General features: G+C 31.9%; 1 pseudogene; it reads right to left on the bottom strand.

The window, feature by feature from the left end:
- Window positions 1-2,049: 2,049 nt before the first annotated feature.
- LOC123914623 lies at window positions 2,050-17,683 on the bottom strand (annotated as a pseudogene).
- Between the last annotated feature and the right edge of the window lie 1,710 nt (window positions 17,684-19,393).

Raw genomic sequence — 19,393 nt, 5'->3', positions numbered from 1 at the left:
GTGTTAAGTCTCAACTAATTTTCTCAATTGTGACATAGGGAATCAATTCATCTCAGTTAATCTATTCAACTTGACCTAATTGAAATGATAAACACTTAAAAAGGTGAATTTCAACATTCTAGCTAACAGTTCAATCTCATATTGTTGGACGAACTATTACACCAGAAACCTAGTTTTTATGAAAGGATTGTTAAGTCACAACCAATTAGACTGAAAGGAACTAAGGAGATCAAACATTCTCAATCTCACTATTCAACTTGACCAAGTGGGAATGAGAAACACTTAAGAATTCAAATTCTAAAATCAAACAATTCAACCTCAACTAGTTAGATTAACTATGACTTAAAAAAACATAGTTCAAATGAAATGACTATTAAGTCTCGACTAATAATGTCAATTGTGTCAACATAAATCAAAAAATTTAGATCAAACCCTTCAACTTGAAACATAGTTCATATGCAAACTTAACTAATTATACTTACTTTATTAAAGAATTCAATTTTTCTCAATCAAGTCGTTCAATATCACTTAATTGGACTAACAATAACTTATGAATTTAAATTTCGACAATTAAGCATGTCTAGAACAATATCAAAAGTTCATTTACAAAACTTTAGTATTTTTTAATATGAGACGAATTAAATATGAATTTTGTAAATCAAAATATCAAGATAAAAGTAACGAATATTTTGACCTAGAAATCAAATTTTGTTCTCCTTACTTTTGGACAAACTTTTTATAATTCGCTATACATATTTGCAAAATCATCAGAAATATACATCAACTTTACAACATGACCAAAATTGCATGCATAAATATTTTGTGAGGATCAAAACATGACATTTTCTTATGAAGATGAAAAATTAAATTTAGTAATTTTGTATCGATAACAAACTTATTTAACCCTGTAAAATATAATGAATCACTAAAAATTAACAATATTACAATAAATATATACATATTAAAAAAATTAAGTTTTTTTTACTAAAAAATAAATATTTTTTAATAATTATATGCACTAATGATTAGGTGGTAAATGAATATTAATCTTTATAAACTAATAATATTAAAAAAAAATTAAAGGTAATAATATTGAAATATTAAAATCGTAGTTGGATCAATCATATTAATAATTTTAAAAGTTTTTTTGTTTGAATAATTAAAAAAGTTATTAAAATCATATTTTAATTTTTAAGAAAATACAAAATACTAAAATAATATTATTCATAAGATATTAGAATAATATTAAAATATTTGAATTTGTTGAAAATCATATATAAGTTGAAAGATATGATTCATGGTTTGATATATTAAGGAAGGATACATTTGCCAATATTAAAAAGTAGTGTTTAATATAAAAAACTTAATAAAGAAACAAAATATGCATTAATTTTTTTTTGTTGACAAATTTGCATTAATTACTATATTACTTGTTAACCACATCAGCGATGTACCGGTACACATCCACATAATATGTGAACCGAAGAATTCACCATTTTTTTAACATATAGGGCGCTGCTTGCATTAATTTAGTCTAGGAGCCTAGTACCTCTTTTTTAAAACTTTCCTTAAACAATTAAGGCTAAATTAGTTTTTCTTTTTTTTTTCACCCTTCTTTTCTTCATCTTCAATTTTAAAACCTAAAAATCCTAAATTTAAATTCTTAAGGTTTACATCAATCTCATAATATTCCACCCACCAAACCAAAAACTCATAAAACCAAACGCTCACATCAATCTCTTTTTTTGAATCAGCAGCCTCTTATTATGATAGCAGGAAACAAGAAACCACCACCACACAGATGCAAAGGCTCAAACACCAAAAGGAAGGCACAAAGAAACTGCTTCTTCCAATCATCTTTATAAAAAATAAAAGTCACAATTTATTTTTTATTATTTTTATAACAAATTTTGACTAATTTTTAAATGTGACAAACAATGACAGTTACATTTAATTTGGAAACAACAATAGTAAGTATTAAGTTGCATGTATGCTTTCTACCGAGCCATTTGAATCTCATCCATCCATATTGTTGGCAGTATGTTGAGTAGAATCTATTTACTTATTTGCTTGAAATTACATATTCAATTTCTCATTAAAAAAACATAACTTGAAAGAAGACACCATTGAATACATATTTAATTATACAATCTCTCTATATAAAGGAGTGGCACTAGAATTCTTCAAGACTTGTAATGTTTTCTTATGAGACATTGACATATAAGATACAACAATAGGTTTCAACTTCTCAGTAGTTTTGATAATAATCAAAAACAAAACTCTATACAGAACAATCATACCCAACAATATTCCAAGATCAATCCATTTTGAATAACCCATATCTAAATGATATTTATTTCTCAAAATATCTTCACCACTAATGTAACCACCGATTTCATCATCTTTATTAAATTTGAGTCCTTCAAACTCATTTTTATAAGATCCTTGAAAAGCATATCTATGGAATGAAATATAGAACATAGGATATCTCCAAAATGGCTTTGGAAGATCATTTGGCAATCTAAAGAATCCACCAGCCAACATCATCATTCCTTGAATTCCAGCACCAGTTATGATTCCCATTAGAAAATCAGGAACAATGCTTGCAACTATCATCATAAGACTCTCTACTAACATTAGACAACAAAATAGAGCACAAATAAAATATAGAAAATGTTCATATCCATTTTGAAGACCAGGAGGGAAATATGCTATAGCTCCAGGAATCAGTGAAACCATCAACAAATATGGCATAGATGAAAATATGTTCCCAATCACATATGCGGTCACACCATAATGTCCATTTAGTCTTTCAAGTTCAAATACCTAAACAAATTAATAGCATATTATTAAACCCTAGGAAACCTCGATACTCAAAAATTGTCTAAGTATCGCGTCAAATACCGTATCCGACACCGATAAATATGTCTCAGACTATTTTCAGTACGTATCGAAGAAGTATCCAGCAATTAAATTTTATTTTTTTAAGAAAAATGTAAATGTTTGAAACTTTGAATTATACCTTCATCTCCTCCACATATGAAGGGAATCCACCAATGGTCATGAAAGTAAGGAATGAAAACACAAACATAAGTAGAGAAATTCTTAGGTGAGTCTACACCTAAACATTAATGATTAGACACAACCAATTAAATTATGGTGAGCACTCCGGTACACATATTATGTGGATGTGTACCGGTACATCGTTGATGTGTATAATTTTAATTGGTCCACATATAATGATAATTTAACAAGTCATTTTAAAGATTTCTTTAAATAGAAGTTTCCTAAATTACTCTTTTAGTTTACAAAAATTTCAAATTGGGGATTATTGTAATTTAGAAACCTTAAAACATGTTTCCATAATTTCAAAAGAAATCAAAATTCCTTAAACATGTCTCTTCTCTCTCTCTCTCTCTCTCTCTCTCTCTCTCTCTCTCTCTCTCTCTCTCTCTCTCTCTCTCTCTCTCTCTCTCTCTCTCTCTCTCTCTCTCTCTCTCTCTCTCTCTCTCTCTCTCTCTCTCTCTCTCTCGTGTGTCTTTGTTCTCCTTTCTTTCTTTTTTTTTGGATACTTATTTTTAGGGATTTAATATGCGTATATTTTTTTTTACATCAATTTCTTTTATTTTTTGAAAGTATAGCACCCCTTGAATTCATTCTGATGCCTTTCTTTAAGAACAAAAAATTATGATGTCTTTCTTTCAATTTCTCATAAAGTTCATTTTTTTTTTCATATCTCAATTTCGTGGTTTTTCAATTTTTGGGTGTTGGATTTTTTTGTTTTAGGTTATTAGGGTTCATAGAAAATTGTCCTTATGTTTGTTTTTGCAAGTGGGTTACAGTAAAACACAAAACTGAAGAATTTTGGAACCGAAAATTAGAGAGAATAGAAGTATCATGATAAATTTGAAGTGGGCAAGTGGCTTGGTTTTAAGACAAAAATTTGAGAATAGAAACCGTCTAATTTGTCATGATAATGCATTTTCTTCACTACACTGTATTTTGTTGTGTGAATTTGTATAACCGATACCATGATTATATATTGAACGGTTGCATTTTTGAAGAAAATAAAAGTTAAAAGATGTTAATTTTTATTTAGAAGGGTAGTATTTCTAAAGAAAAAAAATTGAAGATGTTATTGATTTTTGCTTAGAATAGTAGTATTTTAAAGAGAAAAAAAAAATCAAAGTTAAATTTTTTTATTGATTTTTGTTTATTGTGCGCGACAGCGGAATGACATTAGGGATCTTGTTTTAGTATTAGGTTTATGCTTTATTTATTTTTCTTGACGCAAGGTTTAGGCTTTTTTTTTTAACAATATAAAACAAAACATTAATATAATATAAAAACAAACAAATTTAATTTACAAAATATCATTTGTCTTGTTGGTAAGTTATATATTTTGCAAATAAATAATGATTAAGGGTCCGTTTGGATTGGCTTATTTTTTAGTTCATGCAAGCAGCTTATGCAATTTTTACGTATTATTATAAGTTTGTCAAGGTAGTTTATGATAAAATAGGTTATAAAAATACAATTTTCACTAGTGTGAACTTATAAAATAACATAAAACATAATTTATAACATAATTTATATTGCATAAACTGTTTGCATATGCTCAAAAATAAGCTAATCCAAACGGGGACCTAAATCTCAATTAACTGAACCGACTAAAATAACAACAAAAAAAAAACTAATCGGACTAACAGTTACTTAAGAATCCCTCATGGAAACCCACTTGGGTTGGTTTAGTGGTGTTGGCTTGGGTCATTGGAGTATGCACCTCTCAAGGTGTTAGGTTCGATTCCTTCGTGTGCCAATTTCGGTGGGATAGTTCGTACAGAGCAAAAAAAAACTATGGCTTTATATGGGGCCGTGCAAGTGGGCGGTGAGATTGGTCGTCTCGGATTAGTCGGTCCTAGGATCGGATACCGAGTTTCTTTTTTTAAAAAAAGAATCCCTCGTGGATCAATTTTTTTCTCAAACAATCCAATATCACTTAATTGGAATGACACACATAGGATTCAAACTTTCAGCAAGATAATGGTTCAATATCAACTAGTTGGATTTCCTGTGACTCAAAAAACTTAGTTCATATATAACCTGACTATTAAGTCTCAACTAATAATGCCGACTGTGACTAAAAAAATCAAAATTTATATATCAAACTCTTCAACTTGAAACACAGTTCATATGCAAAACCTAACTAATTATACTTGTTTTTAATTAAGGAATTCAATTTTTCTCAATCAAGTCGTTCAATATAACCTAATTGAACTAACAAATACTTATGAATTTAAATTTTGACAATCAAACATTTCTTTATTGATATAAAAATTTCATTTACAAAAATTTTAGTATTTTTTAAAATGAGATGAATTAAATATGAATTTAATAAATAAAAAAAAAAAGATAAAAGTAACGAATACTTTGACCTAAAAATTAAATTTTGAGCTCCTAATTTTTGGACAAACTTTTTATAATGCTCTATACATATTTTGCAAAATCATCATAAATACACATCGACTTAACAACATGATTAAAATTACATGCATACTAGGTTTGCTTTAGTATGTTAGAGGTCGTGGGATCGATCCTAAGCTCTATTGTAAATAAAAAAAATTACATGCATAAATATTTTGTGGAGAAGATAAAAAATTAAATTCAGTAACTTTGCAGCGATAAAAAACTTATTTAACCAAATAAAATATTACGAATCACTAAAAATTAACAATTAATATTACGCAAAATTAACATAAATTATTTTTTTTGTACAAATAAATAAATGTATTTTAATATATATATATATATATTAATGGTTAAACAGAAAATAAATATTAATCTTTATAAACTAATAATATTAAAATATTATTTTAAAAGGTAATAATATAGAAATATTAAAATCATCCACTCATAATAATAATAATTAAAAAATTTGTTAAAGTCATACGTTTCTTTCTTTAGAAAATACACAATACTAAAATCATATTATTTTATAGGATATTATAATAATTAAAAAAATTGGAGTAAATATTAAAATATTTGAATCTTGTTAAAAAAAAAAAGTGAAAATTTGGGTTGGAAGATTTGATACATGCTTTGATTTATTGTGGAATATGATTGATGATTATATTTATGTGATGGATATATTTGCAAATTTTAAAAAGTAGTGTTTAATATAAAAAATTTAATAAAGAAACAAAATCTGCATTAAATGTTTTTGATTTGGTAAACACATCAGCAATGTACCGGTACATTGCCACATAATATGTGTACCGAAGAATTCACCTTAAATTATTACAAGTCATTAATAATTAAAAATAAGTAATAGAATATTAATAAAACAAATCTTTACAAAATCTGAAAAATAAGGAAATAAATTCTCTTGTATAGTTTTGTTAAGGCTTAATTAGTCTATTCGTCCCTTTAAAGACATTTTAGGTTTCACAATGGTCGCTTAAAAAAAAAAATGTCCGGATTGCTCCTTTAAAGAAAAAAAGACCCGGATTAGTCCCTTAAAGACATATATGTTTGCCATATTGGTCATTTTCGTTAAATTTTAACTCCAAATATAACAAAAAATTTCACTGGTTAAAATTTTAAAAATTAATAAGGTTTTTGGTGGACCACTTACACTTAATGACATCCACAATTCAGTCAACGAAAACTAACGTTTTTTATAAAAAAATTGACGGAAAGGACCAATTGAGAAACATATGTGTCTTTAAGGGACCAATCCAGACCTTTTTTTCTTTAAGGGACCATTGCGAAACCAAAAATATCTTTAAGAACCAAAAGACTAATTAGGCATTTTGTTAAAAAAAGAAATGTATTGTTTTTACGTGCAAATTTTTTGCTTATAGCATATTATTTTTCCTCCCAAATTTTTATTTGAAAAAAATTAAATATGAATTAATTATATTTTATTTTTATGTCATTTCATATCTATAAACTAATTCAATCGTTAATTTTATTTTATTTTTGACAGGATCATTCGTTAATTTTATTATACACTACAAATTTAATCAAATATATATAAGTTCATCCGTTATAAGCTAACTTATCAAAACTATCCGCTATTTTTTTTTATCAAATCGGACCACTTTCTATAAAAAAAATCAAATTCAACCATAATAGTTTCAATAACCCCAACGTTTCAAGAAATATAAGACTGAAAAAAATTATTGATTTTCTAAAAAGAAATATCAGTGTTTGCAACACATTGAAAAAATTGGGAGGGAACATAAATTAATAACAATCTGGAAGAAGAAAAAAAAATATAACACATGACTTTTTTTTTCTTCCTATTTTTCTAGATTTGGTTTAGATTTTGTTTTATTAATATTCAATTAATTATTTTTAATTATTTAATATGTTAATGAGTTGTAATGATTTAATTGGTTGTGCCCAATAATTAATGTATAGGTGAAGACTCACCTAAGAATTTCTCACATAAGTAACGAACCTCTATCCTGAAAAATAACAAGTAGTATGCAAAATTAGAAGATATTAGCAAAATTTAAGGTCAATTAAAGCAACATTAATTAGGTTAGCCATATAGTATACTTTGACATTGTTAATTACCTGAATTGAGCCATAACTTATATCCAAACCATTAAAGATAGTTGCTGAACTTATACACAATGCAATATATATGCCAAGGCGTAACCAGAAATAGCCAAGATCACGAAACATGTTCACAAAAGATCTTCTTGTAAGAACTAAGCATTGATTAAGGAAGCCAGCATGTTCTTTCTTCTTGTATGTTGAACTTTTATCCTAAAACATCCATCAAAGTTTCATGTCAATATTTTGTTTATTACATAATAATAATTAACTTTAGATCAAATTTAGAAGATACCTTATTAGAGAGTATTGCTCCTTCATTTTTAACTTCTTGGTTTCTTTCAGATGATTCATATGAGCTCACAAGGATACCAATTGCTTGTTCTGTGTGTTGTAACTGAAAAAGTTTGTTGTAACCAACTCAATTGTTACTCATTGATTAGCAAAGTGATTACAAAGCTTGGCTTATATAGCTTGGCACACAAGCAACACAAATGGGCTTGACACATACTAGGCCCAATGCAAGCTAAGCCTAAAGTCACATATACAACTATCAACATACCCTCCCTTAAACTGATTTCTACAAACACAAATACTAAAAATCAGTTTATACACAAAATACTAAACATCAGGTTAAGCATACAAAATCTGCCATTCCCATTTTGCTTCTAAGGTCACAGAATGTATCAAGCTTCAATGGTTTTGTCATAATGTCAGCAAGCTGGTCTTGAGTTCTGCAGTGAACCAGCTCAATGATGCCATCCTTTGCAAGATCTCTAAGGAAGTGAAATCTGACATCAATATGTTTACATCTGCCATGTAAAATAGGGTTTTTTGAAAGCTTGATTGAAGAACTGTTATCACAGTTGATGATGGTTGTATTCTTCTGACTTATCCTTAGATGCTTCAACACATTACCAAGCCAAACACACTGGCATGAGCAGGAGGCTGCTGCAACAAATTCTGCTTCAGTAGTAGACAGAGTTACTATAGGTTGCTTTCTTGAAGACCAAGAAATGGCACCACTTCCAAGCATAAACAAATATCCAGATGTACTCTTCCTATCATCTAGATCTCCAGCATAGTCTGAGTCAGTCCAAGCACTTAACTGCAGTTCATCACTAGTTTTCTTGTACAACACTCCATAACCAGCTGTCCCTTTAACATATCTCAAGATTCTTTTCAATGCAGCTTCATGAATCTCTGTTGGTCTATCCATAAATCTAGCTACAAGACACACTGAGAAGGCCAAATCAGGTCTTGTTGCTAGCAAATACATCAGGCTACCAACTATCTGCTTGTATCTTTTCTCATCACTTGCTTTTCCTGTTTCATTTTTCACCAACTTGCAACCAGGCACAATTGGACTACTTACTGCATTACAGTTCTCCATGCCAAACTTGCTTAGTATCTCAGAAGCATATTTCATCTGATGGATGAAAATTCCATCATCAGTTTGACAAACCTCCACTCCTAAAAAGTACTTCATTTTTCCCAAATCTGACATTGTAAATCTATTCATCATTGATTGCTTGAAGGTATTGATGTGAACTAGATTGTTACCAGTGACAATTAGATCATCTACATATATACTAACAATGAGAATACCATCATTATTATCTACCTTCTTGACAAACAAAGTGTGTTCAACAGGACACTTTTCAAATTTTTCACTTAAAAAGTGAGCTTCAATCTTGCTATACCAGGCTCTAGGGGCTTGTTTAAGTCCATACAAAGCTTTTCTCAACTTATACACCTGCTTACTGTCACTCTTTAGATAACCTGCTGGTTGTTCTACATAGATGTCTTCAGTCAACTCACCATGTAAGAATGCACTCTTTACATCTAGCTGGTAGACACATCATCCCTTGCTTGCAGCCAAAGCTAGCACTGTTCTAATGGTTTCCCATCTGGCAACAGGTGCAAAGACCTCACTATAGTCTATACCATACTTCTGAGTGTAGCCTTTAGCTACTAATCTTGCCTTGTGTTTGTCAATTTGACCCATTTCATTATACTTTGTTTTATAAATCCATTTCACTCCAATTGCTTTCATCCCTTCAGGTAAGACTGACAATTCCCAAGTGTTATTGTCTTCTATAGCTTTTATCTCAGCATCCATAGCATCTTTCCAAACTTGATGCTTGCAAGCCTCATCATGAGTGCATGGATCTTCACTACTGCTATAGACAGCCAAATTCTGCAATTCTTGCTCATTGTCAATCTCTGCACCCATCACAAAGTCTTTGAAGTGACTTGGAAGTCTCCTTATTCTAGGCTCCAGTTGATTACCATTTCACTACAAGAATACCTCAATTTATTGGCGGATTCAAATAACACTTATTGAGGGTTTAAGCCCTCAGTAAGTTATTGGCGGCCTAAACCGCCAGTAAGTGAGAAAAAACCCTCACAAAATTAAAAAATAATATTTTTTAAAGGACGTATAACTTAGTGGCGGCTTAGGCCGCCAGTAATTTAGTGACGGTCTAAACCGCCAGTAAATTGACTATACTGTTCCATATAGTGACGGCCCAAACCGCCAATAAATCGTCCATAACATACTGGCGGCTTAAGCCGCCGCAAAATGTTTAGAAATTAAAAAAAGAAATGCACGAATTGACCACCAAAGACTAAGAAAAAAGCATAACACAATCACCACCATTCCCTCTTCTTGACTCATAGTTTCCTTCTTATCTTCTGTTTTTGTGCTGCGATTTGTATTTCTTTTTTGAACTTCTTTTGCACATCTTGTGCATAGATACCTCTTTAATAAATATTTTGCAGCATTCAAAAAAAAAAAAAAACACACCATGAATAATCTATAAAACAAAGCCTCTTTCCCCTTGTTCTCGTTTGATTCCTATTCCTGTTCCTCTTTCACTGATTTCTCAAAACAAAGCCTCTTACACCATTCAACAATAACATCATAAATATTTCAAACACAATTTGATAGAATCAAAATCAAACCCATAAACATCTCCTTCAAACAAACCCAAAAACAATTTTGATCAAAATCAAACAACACAACTTTAGATCTAAAAAGGTGAATTTCTTTCTAGAAAAAAGAACCCAGTTTCTGCAAACCCAGTTTCTCCAACACCACGAATGGATCGATGCTTCTCACTATGTTCATATTCATCTTCGATCTACAATTTCTGCAAACCCAATTTTTGTGTTTGTCATCCTCAAGCCAATTCTTCATAAAATTGCTTTGGTTGAAGAAGAGGAGATCAAAGAATTTGAGACTGAGGGGTGGCGATGAAGATTTGAAGATACTGAGGAGATGAACTTATGAACTTTTCTTTGAAGAAATTAAAATAGTAAAGGTGAAAGTTGCCAGCTATTTCACAGGATGATGATGATAAACTTTTCTTTAAAATTATTAAATATAAATAAATCTGTTTATAAAATAATAAATAAAATAAATTCAATACATAATTGTTTTTTTTAACGTTACTTTTAGTTAGTGGCGGCTCTGGCCCTTAATAAATTTATCAATGTTACAGCTTTTGGTTTGTGGCGGTCCAGACCGTCAATAAATTCAAAAATACTGCTTTTACAAAGTGGCGGCTTAGGCCGCCAATAAATATGTGTACTGGCGGTTTAGGCCGCCAATAAATTTACCAACGAGCAATTTTCTGGCGTATTTTGGCCGCCAGTAAATAGTTACTTTTTGGCGGTTTTGAGCACTTTATGATGGTTTTTGGCCCCCAATAAATCATGTTTTTCTTGTAGTGTTTTCATCCGAACTTTCATCTTCTGCATCTGTACTCTCATATCCAATGTCCATATCTGAGCTGGACAAGGGAGGATCATGAGGTTCATGAGTAACCTGAGGCTCAACAGGTTCATCAATAGTAGCTGTGATTTCATCAGAGTCAACTAGAACTTCATTTCCATCACTTTCTTTCAGCTTATTGTCCCAATTCCATGCTTTTGATTCATCAAATACAACATCTCTGCTTATTATTACCTTTTTATCAACTGGATTGTACAGCTTGTAGGCCTTTGATTCATCACTTATGCCTAAATGAACACATTTGATGCTTTTGTTGTCCAATTTCTTCCTTTGACTATCTGGTACATGAGCAAAAGCAATGCATCCAAATACCCTGAAATGTGCAACAGATGGTTTAATACCACTCCAACATTCTTCAGGAGTCATATTCTTGACTGACACAGTTGGGCTTCTATTCATAATATGTGTACTCCATTTTACTGCTTCAGGCCAAAACCTTTTTGGTACATTTCTACTAGCTAGCATGCTTCTAACTATGTTCAAGAGTGTTCTATTTTTTCTTTCAGACACTCCATTTTGCTGTGGAGTGTAGGCTGCAGTGAGTTGTCTTTTAATGCCTTGAGAGGTGCAAAATTCATCAAAAGCATTGGAGGTATATTCACCTCCTCTGTCAGTCCTCAAGCATTGTATCTTGTTACCACTCTCATTTTCAACTAATGCTTTAAAATTTTTGAAATTTTCAAAAGCTTCTGATTTTTCTTTCAGCAAATAAACCCAAGTCTTTCTACTATAATCATCTGTAAAGGTTATAAAGTACCTTTTTCCTCCATTAGAGCTTGGATTTATAGGTCCACAGATATCAGAATGTATCAGTTGAAGTTTTTCAGTGGCTCTCCATTTTGCCTGCTTTGGAATTGCTTCTCTTTGTTGCTTGCCTGACAAGCAATCCGTGCATCTTCCTTCCATATCTTCTAATTCAGGCAAACCATTGACCATATCAAGTTTGGTTAGTAATTTCAGGCCATTCACACTCAAATGTCCATATCTATTGTGCCACAACTGAGTTCTTTCTTGTTTGGAGAATTGCATACACATTGGCATTATGACTGGTGCTGAAATTAGAAACATTCTATTTGCAGTCATTTGAGTAGAGAATATCAAACCATTTTCATCATGATATCCCTTGCACATATTATCTTTGAACACAACAGTTACTTTCTTTTCTTGCAGTTGCCCAACATTTAGCAGATTTGTGGTGAGGCCTGGGAGATAGTATACATGGTAATTACATGAATCTTTCCATTGATGAAAAGTTTCACATTACCCTTTCCCATGACAGACATCTTGGTATCATTACCTAATTTCACTGAATCTTTGAATGAAGAATCAAAATCATATAACCAGTCTTTTTGACCAATCATATGGTTGCTGCAGCCTGTGTCTAAGTACCAAATTTCTTCTCTAATCTCATGATCTTTATCAGTTCTTGCCATTAATAAGGTTTCTTTTTCTTCATAGAATTCAGTGTAGTTGACATTGTCTCCCCAATCTGGACAAGAATTTTGATAATGACCTAGTTTATGACATTTGAAGCATTCAATAGTCTCCAAATTTTGCCTACCTCTGCCACCTCTCCCTCTACCTCGACCTCTACCTCTTCCATTACCAGCACCTCTTCCACCATTGGAAATTTTAAGTGCTTGTTCAACACTACTTTCTTGTTGACCACGCATTCTTTGTTCTTGTACCAAAAGGCTACTCTGCAGTTCCTCAACTGATAGTTCAGCCACATTGGTAGATTGCTCAATGGAGCACACAACATAGTTGAATCTTGGAGCTAAAGATCTCAGTATCTTTTCCACTATGGTGACTTGCTGCACAGTTTCACCACTAGCTGTCATGCGATTTGCTATTGTTAGTGTTCTTGAAAAGTACTCATCCACAGATTCACTTTCTTTCATCTCTAGTAGTTCAAATTCACGCCTAATTGCTTGCAACTGAGCCCTTTTCACCTTCGTTGTGCCTTGATACTTTCTCTTCATAGCTTCCCAAATATCCTTTGCAGTTTCTCGATTGAGTATAGTCTCCATTATTGTGCGATCAATGGATTGGAAGAGATAATTCTTTACCTTGAGATCATTGAGTTTGCTTTCATTTGCAAGACGCACTTGTTCTGCAGTTGCGTTTGCTGGTGCTATGCTAACACCATTCTCAATTAACGACCAAAACTCCTTTGATCGAAGCAAATTCTCCATGAGCATTGACCAATGCTCGTAATATCCATCAAATTTGGGAACTGTAGGCTGCAGATAGTGCGATTGTTCTGCCATTGTTGAATCAAGAAGCTGAAGAAAAGAAAGAAATTGCAGATAAGGCGATGCTTCGCCGGAGAAGAAAGAAAAGAACAACCGTTACGGCGGTGGAAAACGGTTACAACTCCAAAACTGCGGTTCTTGGAGCTAGGCCCTATTGAAAGGCTCTAGATACCACTTGTTGTAACTGAAAAAGTTTGTTGTAACCAACTCAATTGTTACTCATTGATTAGCAAAGTGATTACAAAGCTTGGCTTATATAGCTTGGCACACAAGCAACACAAATGGGCTTGACACATACTAGGCCCAATGCAAGCTAAGCCCAAAGTCACATATACAACTATCAACACTGTGGAAATTGTTCTGCTGATCTCTGCTAAATCCATTTCAATATCCTAGCATAGAAACGTAAATCAAAATGATTTGTCTAATTTATGCAAAATACTATTATGTATGTACCTATTGTGGCAAGTGTGAGGTGACTTATAAACCTAATGACTTAAGGTTTTGGGTAAGATGTGGTGTCCAACTCACTTGTATAGTTGCTCTTAAGCTCAATGTGGATGATCCCCTGGCTGCCCCCTCGTGACCCAACAATTGTATCACAGTTGATGGTTTGACGAAGGGTTAGACATGATCCTTGGGTTGAAAGTCTTCCAGACAAAGGTGGTCACGTGGCGAATGCCGTTGAGCAGCCGCAACGGTGGTGGCTACCAAATCGAGACTCATATTGTTAACCGGAAGAACTATTTTCTGAATCATGAGTTGAATCTTATTGTGAATCGTAAGATTTTTTACTAAGAAAAAAGACATCTTTAAGTAAACATAAGTGCTTGGATTCACTAAATTTAGGTAATGATTCATTTTACTCTCTTTCAAACTGTAGATTTTTCATTCATCATAGTGAATCGAGGTCCATGTGCAAAATAGTTGCACACTAAGAGTGTGTTTGGATGGGGGAATTTTTGGAGGTAAAGTAATGTTTTGAGGGAATTTAAATGATTTGAGGTGAATTCCATTGTTTGGATGATAATTTGAAGAATTTTCAAAATGATGGAAATTTATGAAGGATTTTGTTCAAGTTAAATTTAGAGAATTTCAAAATGACACCTAAAACCAAAGAATTTGAAATTCTTTCTCTCTATAAACTTTTAAAAATTACTAATTGATCGTAAAACCTAAAATTAGCCGAAAAACCTAAAATCGACGATAAACGCTAAATCGGCCGAAAATCCAAAAAATCGGCAGAAAAAACCTAAAATCGGCCAAAAGCCCAAAAATCGACTATAAACCCAAAAATTGGCCGAAAACCCAAAAAATCAGCAGAAAAACCTAAAATCGGCCAAAATTCCAAAAATTGACTATAAACTCTAAAATCGGCTGAAAACCCAAAAAATCGGCCGAAAACCCAAAAAATCGGCCAAAATCCAAAAAATCGACTATAAACCCTAAAATCGGCCGAAAACCCAAAAAATCGGCCGAAAACCTAAAATCGGAAAAAATCCAAAAAATCGACTATAAACCCTAAAATCGGCCGGCAACCCGAAAGATCGGCAGAAAACCCTAAAATCGGCCAAAATTCCAAAAATCGACTATAAACCCTAAAATCGGCGGAAAACCCAAAAAATCGACGAAAACCCAAAAAATCGACCGAAAACCCAAAATCGGCCAACATCCAAAAAATCGGCCGAAGAATCTAAAACCGTCCCTAAACCCAAAAAACTCGGCCGAAAACCTAAAATCGAGCCAAAATCCTGAAATCGGCTATAAACCCCAAAATCGGCCGAAAAACCTAAAATTGACTATAAACCCATTTTTCGGCCGATATTAGGGTTTATAGTCGATTTTTGGGTTTTTCGGTCGATTTTTCGTTTTTCGGTCGATTTTAGGGTTTATAGTCGATTTTTGGGTTTTTTGCCGATTTTAGGTTTTTCGGCCGATTTTTTGGGTTTAGGGTCGATTTTTGGGTTTTCGATTATTTTTTTGGGTTTTCAGCCGATTTTAGAGTTTATATCGATTTTAGGGGTTCTGGTCGATTTTAGGTTTTTCAGCCGATTTATGGTTTTTGACCGATTTTAGGTTTTTCCGCCAATTTTTGGGTTTATGGTCGATTTTATTAAAATAAATAAAATTAAATGAAGGAAATTCAGTTACATTATCCAAGCAAAGAATTTTACAATTGATGGAATTTCAACACTTTATCCAAACACTAGAATTTGAAAATCAAGGGAATTCAATTGAATCAATTGAATTACCTAGTATTTAAAATCCCTTGAATTTCTAGAATCTCTCATCCAAACCCACTCTAAGGATTCATATCAACTGAGCTCAACTTTGTATCGAATTTAGATATGTCTCGTATGTATCGAAAGATATTGATAACCATGATACTAATGATGAAGAAGGAGTCTATGAAACTATAAATCAATTCTATTGTTGCTTAATCAACTTACCTGATCAAAATCCTTGTTTATAGTTTTAAGTAAATGATCAGATGGATTTTGGAGAGGAGGACAAGGAAAACCATTTGAAGCAAAAAACTACATTGAAACAAAAACAACATTAATCACCAAGTCAGTGGTCAACAATGATAATTGAAAACTAACATAAAATTTTATGATAATGGATACAAAATTGGTTTAGTTCCTAACCTCAGATGCAGCAGAAGCAGGTCCAAAGTAAATAGTTTTACCTAAAGATAAAAGACAAAGATTATGGAAAAGTTGAAAAACTTCAGTACTGGTTGATGGATTGAGGCAATAATAGTCCTTTGAATTCCATCTTTTTTGTTCAAGGAAACTATTCTTTTCATGACATAGTAAGAAGCAGCACTATCAAGTCCACTTTGTTGGTTCATCAAGAAACAGAAGCCTTGGATGTGTTATGATCTCAATGCAAATGCTCACTCTTCTTTTTTGACCACCACTTATGCCTTTAACACCCCATCCTCCAATTCTTGTGTTAATTGCATCTTGTAGACCCATTTCCTTGATTGTAAAGTCAGCTCTCTCTTTCTTCTCTTGCTTTGACATTGTGTCAGGTAATTGAAGTTGAGCTGAATAGTACACTGCTTCTTTAACAGTTAAGGTTCCTAATAATGTATCATTTTGTGTGACATATGCCTGTGTGAGATCACATACAATTATCAATTGAAAGAATGGTTAATGGACTAACTAACTACTGGGTCCGTAATAAAATATAAGCAGCGAGGTCCAAAAAATCAAATGTATTTGGTTCAAAATTCAGATCAAAGATCTCCAGCAACTGCAATCGGGAGGGGGTTGGAACCACTTGAAGCCAAAACTTACCCCCGAACCAGATTAGGCGGTCCGGTGGGCCGGATACTAGTAATTATAAAAAATCAGATAAAAGACACTTGATTTTTTAGAGTATTTTTACTTATATTTTGTTACATAATGAGTAGTTTATTTACAATTTGTTTTTGTTAAGGAATTCTAGATTTTATACCGAGGATCCATAAGCCAATGCTTGTTTGTTGCCATTGATCAGAATCTCCCCTGATTGTCTTGTGTTAGAACCTAATCTCCCTGTAATATAATATCATATTTTAACTTGTTCAATGACTACAACATGCATACTTCAAATAAAAAGACTACAACATGCATTGAAACCTAATGAAGAATTGAATCACATCACATGCCATACTGACTCCCGAACTAGATTAAACAGTCCGATGGACCGGATACTGGTGGTGAAAAACGAGGAAAAAAAAATACCCTGCTGCTACAGCAAACTGTGTTCTGTTTACTAGTATTATGTATGTACCTGCTAAAGCATCAAGAAGTGTAGATTTTCCACAACCAGAAGGACCCATTATGGCCAAAAGTTGACCTGGTTTTGCATAACCAGTTAGACCATCAAGAATTGATTTGCTTTCTTTCATCTTTCCTTTTGAAGAAGAAGCAGCAACAGTCACCCATAGATCCTTCCATGTCAAACTAATTCCATTCTCTTCTTCTCCTCCTTTATTGCTTGATACCTTCTCTCTGCTACTTGCTTCAATCTCTACAATATTATTAGAGTCAGCTGAAATAAGGGAAGACATTGTAAATGTATAAGAATTTGTCTAAAGTCTAGCAAATATATAGTGTTTGATACCAAGATTTTTAGCATGCATTCAAATTATTATGTTTAGGGTGCTATACAGCGACCTGGTTAATCATACTAAAAAAAGAAATTAAATCAAATTAATCGTAAAAAGATAACTTGTTATATTTTAAGATATTAAATGCACGAGTTTTAAGATGAAATTTTTTTATTAATATGTTTAACTGTGTTTTGGGACATGGTTCAACATTGGCCTTATTTTTAATTTTAAATATGTCATTAGTATAAGGTATGTTAATAGATGTCCCCGATACATTAGTTAAAAACAAAAACAAAAAAATATATTTATTTTCAAAATATTATTTTGTGGCAAATTTTGAGACAACTTTTTTCCCCACTTCTTTTGAGATTAAGGGTGTGTTTGGTAAGACAACAAAATTGGTTTATAGCTTATTGGACTAGCTTATAAGTTTGTTTGATAAAATGAGAAGTATTTGGTAATAAGCAAGGTTGTCAGAACCGGACCGGTCATCAAACCGGCGAGCTCACCGGTTCAAGGTTCAATTGGTCGGACCGGGTTCAATCGGGGTCGAACTGTTTTTAATTAAATATATATTTTAATTAATATATAATTAAATATATATGAATAATTGTTGAATATTTCATAATTTCACACATTAAAAAAATAAAATGTCACAAGTCAAAATAAAATAAAATTTATAATTCAAACCAAATGAAAAATAGATGAAAAACAAAAACATTTCCCTATTCCTACAACGTCGTTGTTTTGTTTCAGATTTTTTTTAAAAAAAAAATTAAAACGACGTCGTTTTGCCCTTTTTTAAAAAAAAATAAAAAAAAAACTGCAAAACCGCTTGAACCGCCCGCCCGGTTCGCCGATTCAACCCAATTTGACCCCTGTTCACGTGTTTTTTTGCCGGACGATTTCCTATCCGTTTTTTGCTCAAAACCGAACCGTTTTCATGACCGGTTCACGGTCAGGCCGGTCCGGTCCGGTCCGGTTTTGATAACCTTAGTAATAAGTTTTAAAATAACTTACGCAAATAAATAGACTTATTTTTTAGGTATAATTATAAGTTAATCAATATAATTCATAAAAAACAGCCTATAAAGATAAAAATAAAATTAATGAGAGCTTATGAATTAACATAAAAAACATTATTTATTTGCATAAGCTATTTCTCATAAACTCAAAAACATGTCGATCTAAATAGACATTATTTCAACTAGCGTTTGAGCTTATAGTTTTTTACCTTCTATTTTAATTTTAACCTTATTATTTTAATTTTATTATTTATTTATTTTTAAAAATATGATAACTATCAACTATGGAATATCTATGCACTTTTATGTCATTTTTGTATTTTTTTTCTTAGATGAAGTGGTAATCCACTGAAATTAAACTGACATATAATTGTGAGATCACAGGTTCGAACCCGGGTCACGACGTCCGGCCTAACAATTTCAGCATTTTGTCATTTGAGCTAGGACATTAATTTCATTCTACTACCTGTTTAGCTATAAGCTATTAGATATTAACTATCAATTATAAACTAACTTATAACTTAATTTTACTAAACAGAACTTGAAACGGTAAAGAGAGAAAGAAAGAGCAAAATTATTCCAAAAATTGTCTTGTACAATTATCATTATTCTATAATCTATATAATTTATTATTAAATAAATT

This window comes from Trifolium pratense, linkage group LG3 (assembly GCF_020283565.1).
Source record: "Trifolium pratense cultivar HEN17-A07 linkage group LG3, ARS_RC_1.1, whole genome shotgun sequence".
NCBI lineage: Eukaryota > Viridiplantae > Streptophyta > Magnoliopsida > Fabales > Fabaceae > Trifolium > Trifolium pratense.
The sequence above is the reverse complement of the archived record's forward strand: the minus strand, read 5'-3'. Positions and strand labels throughout refer to the sequence as shown.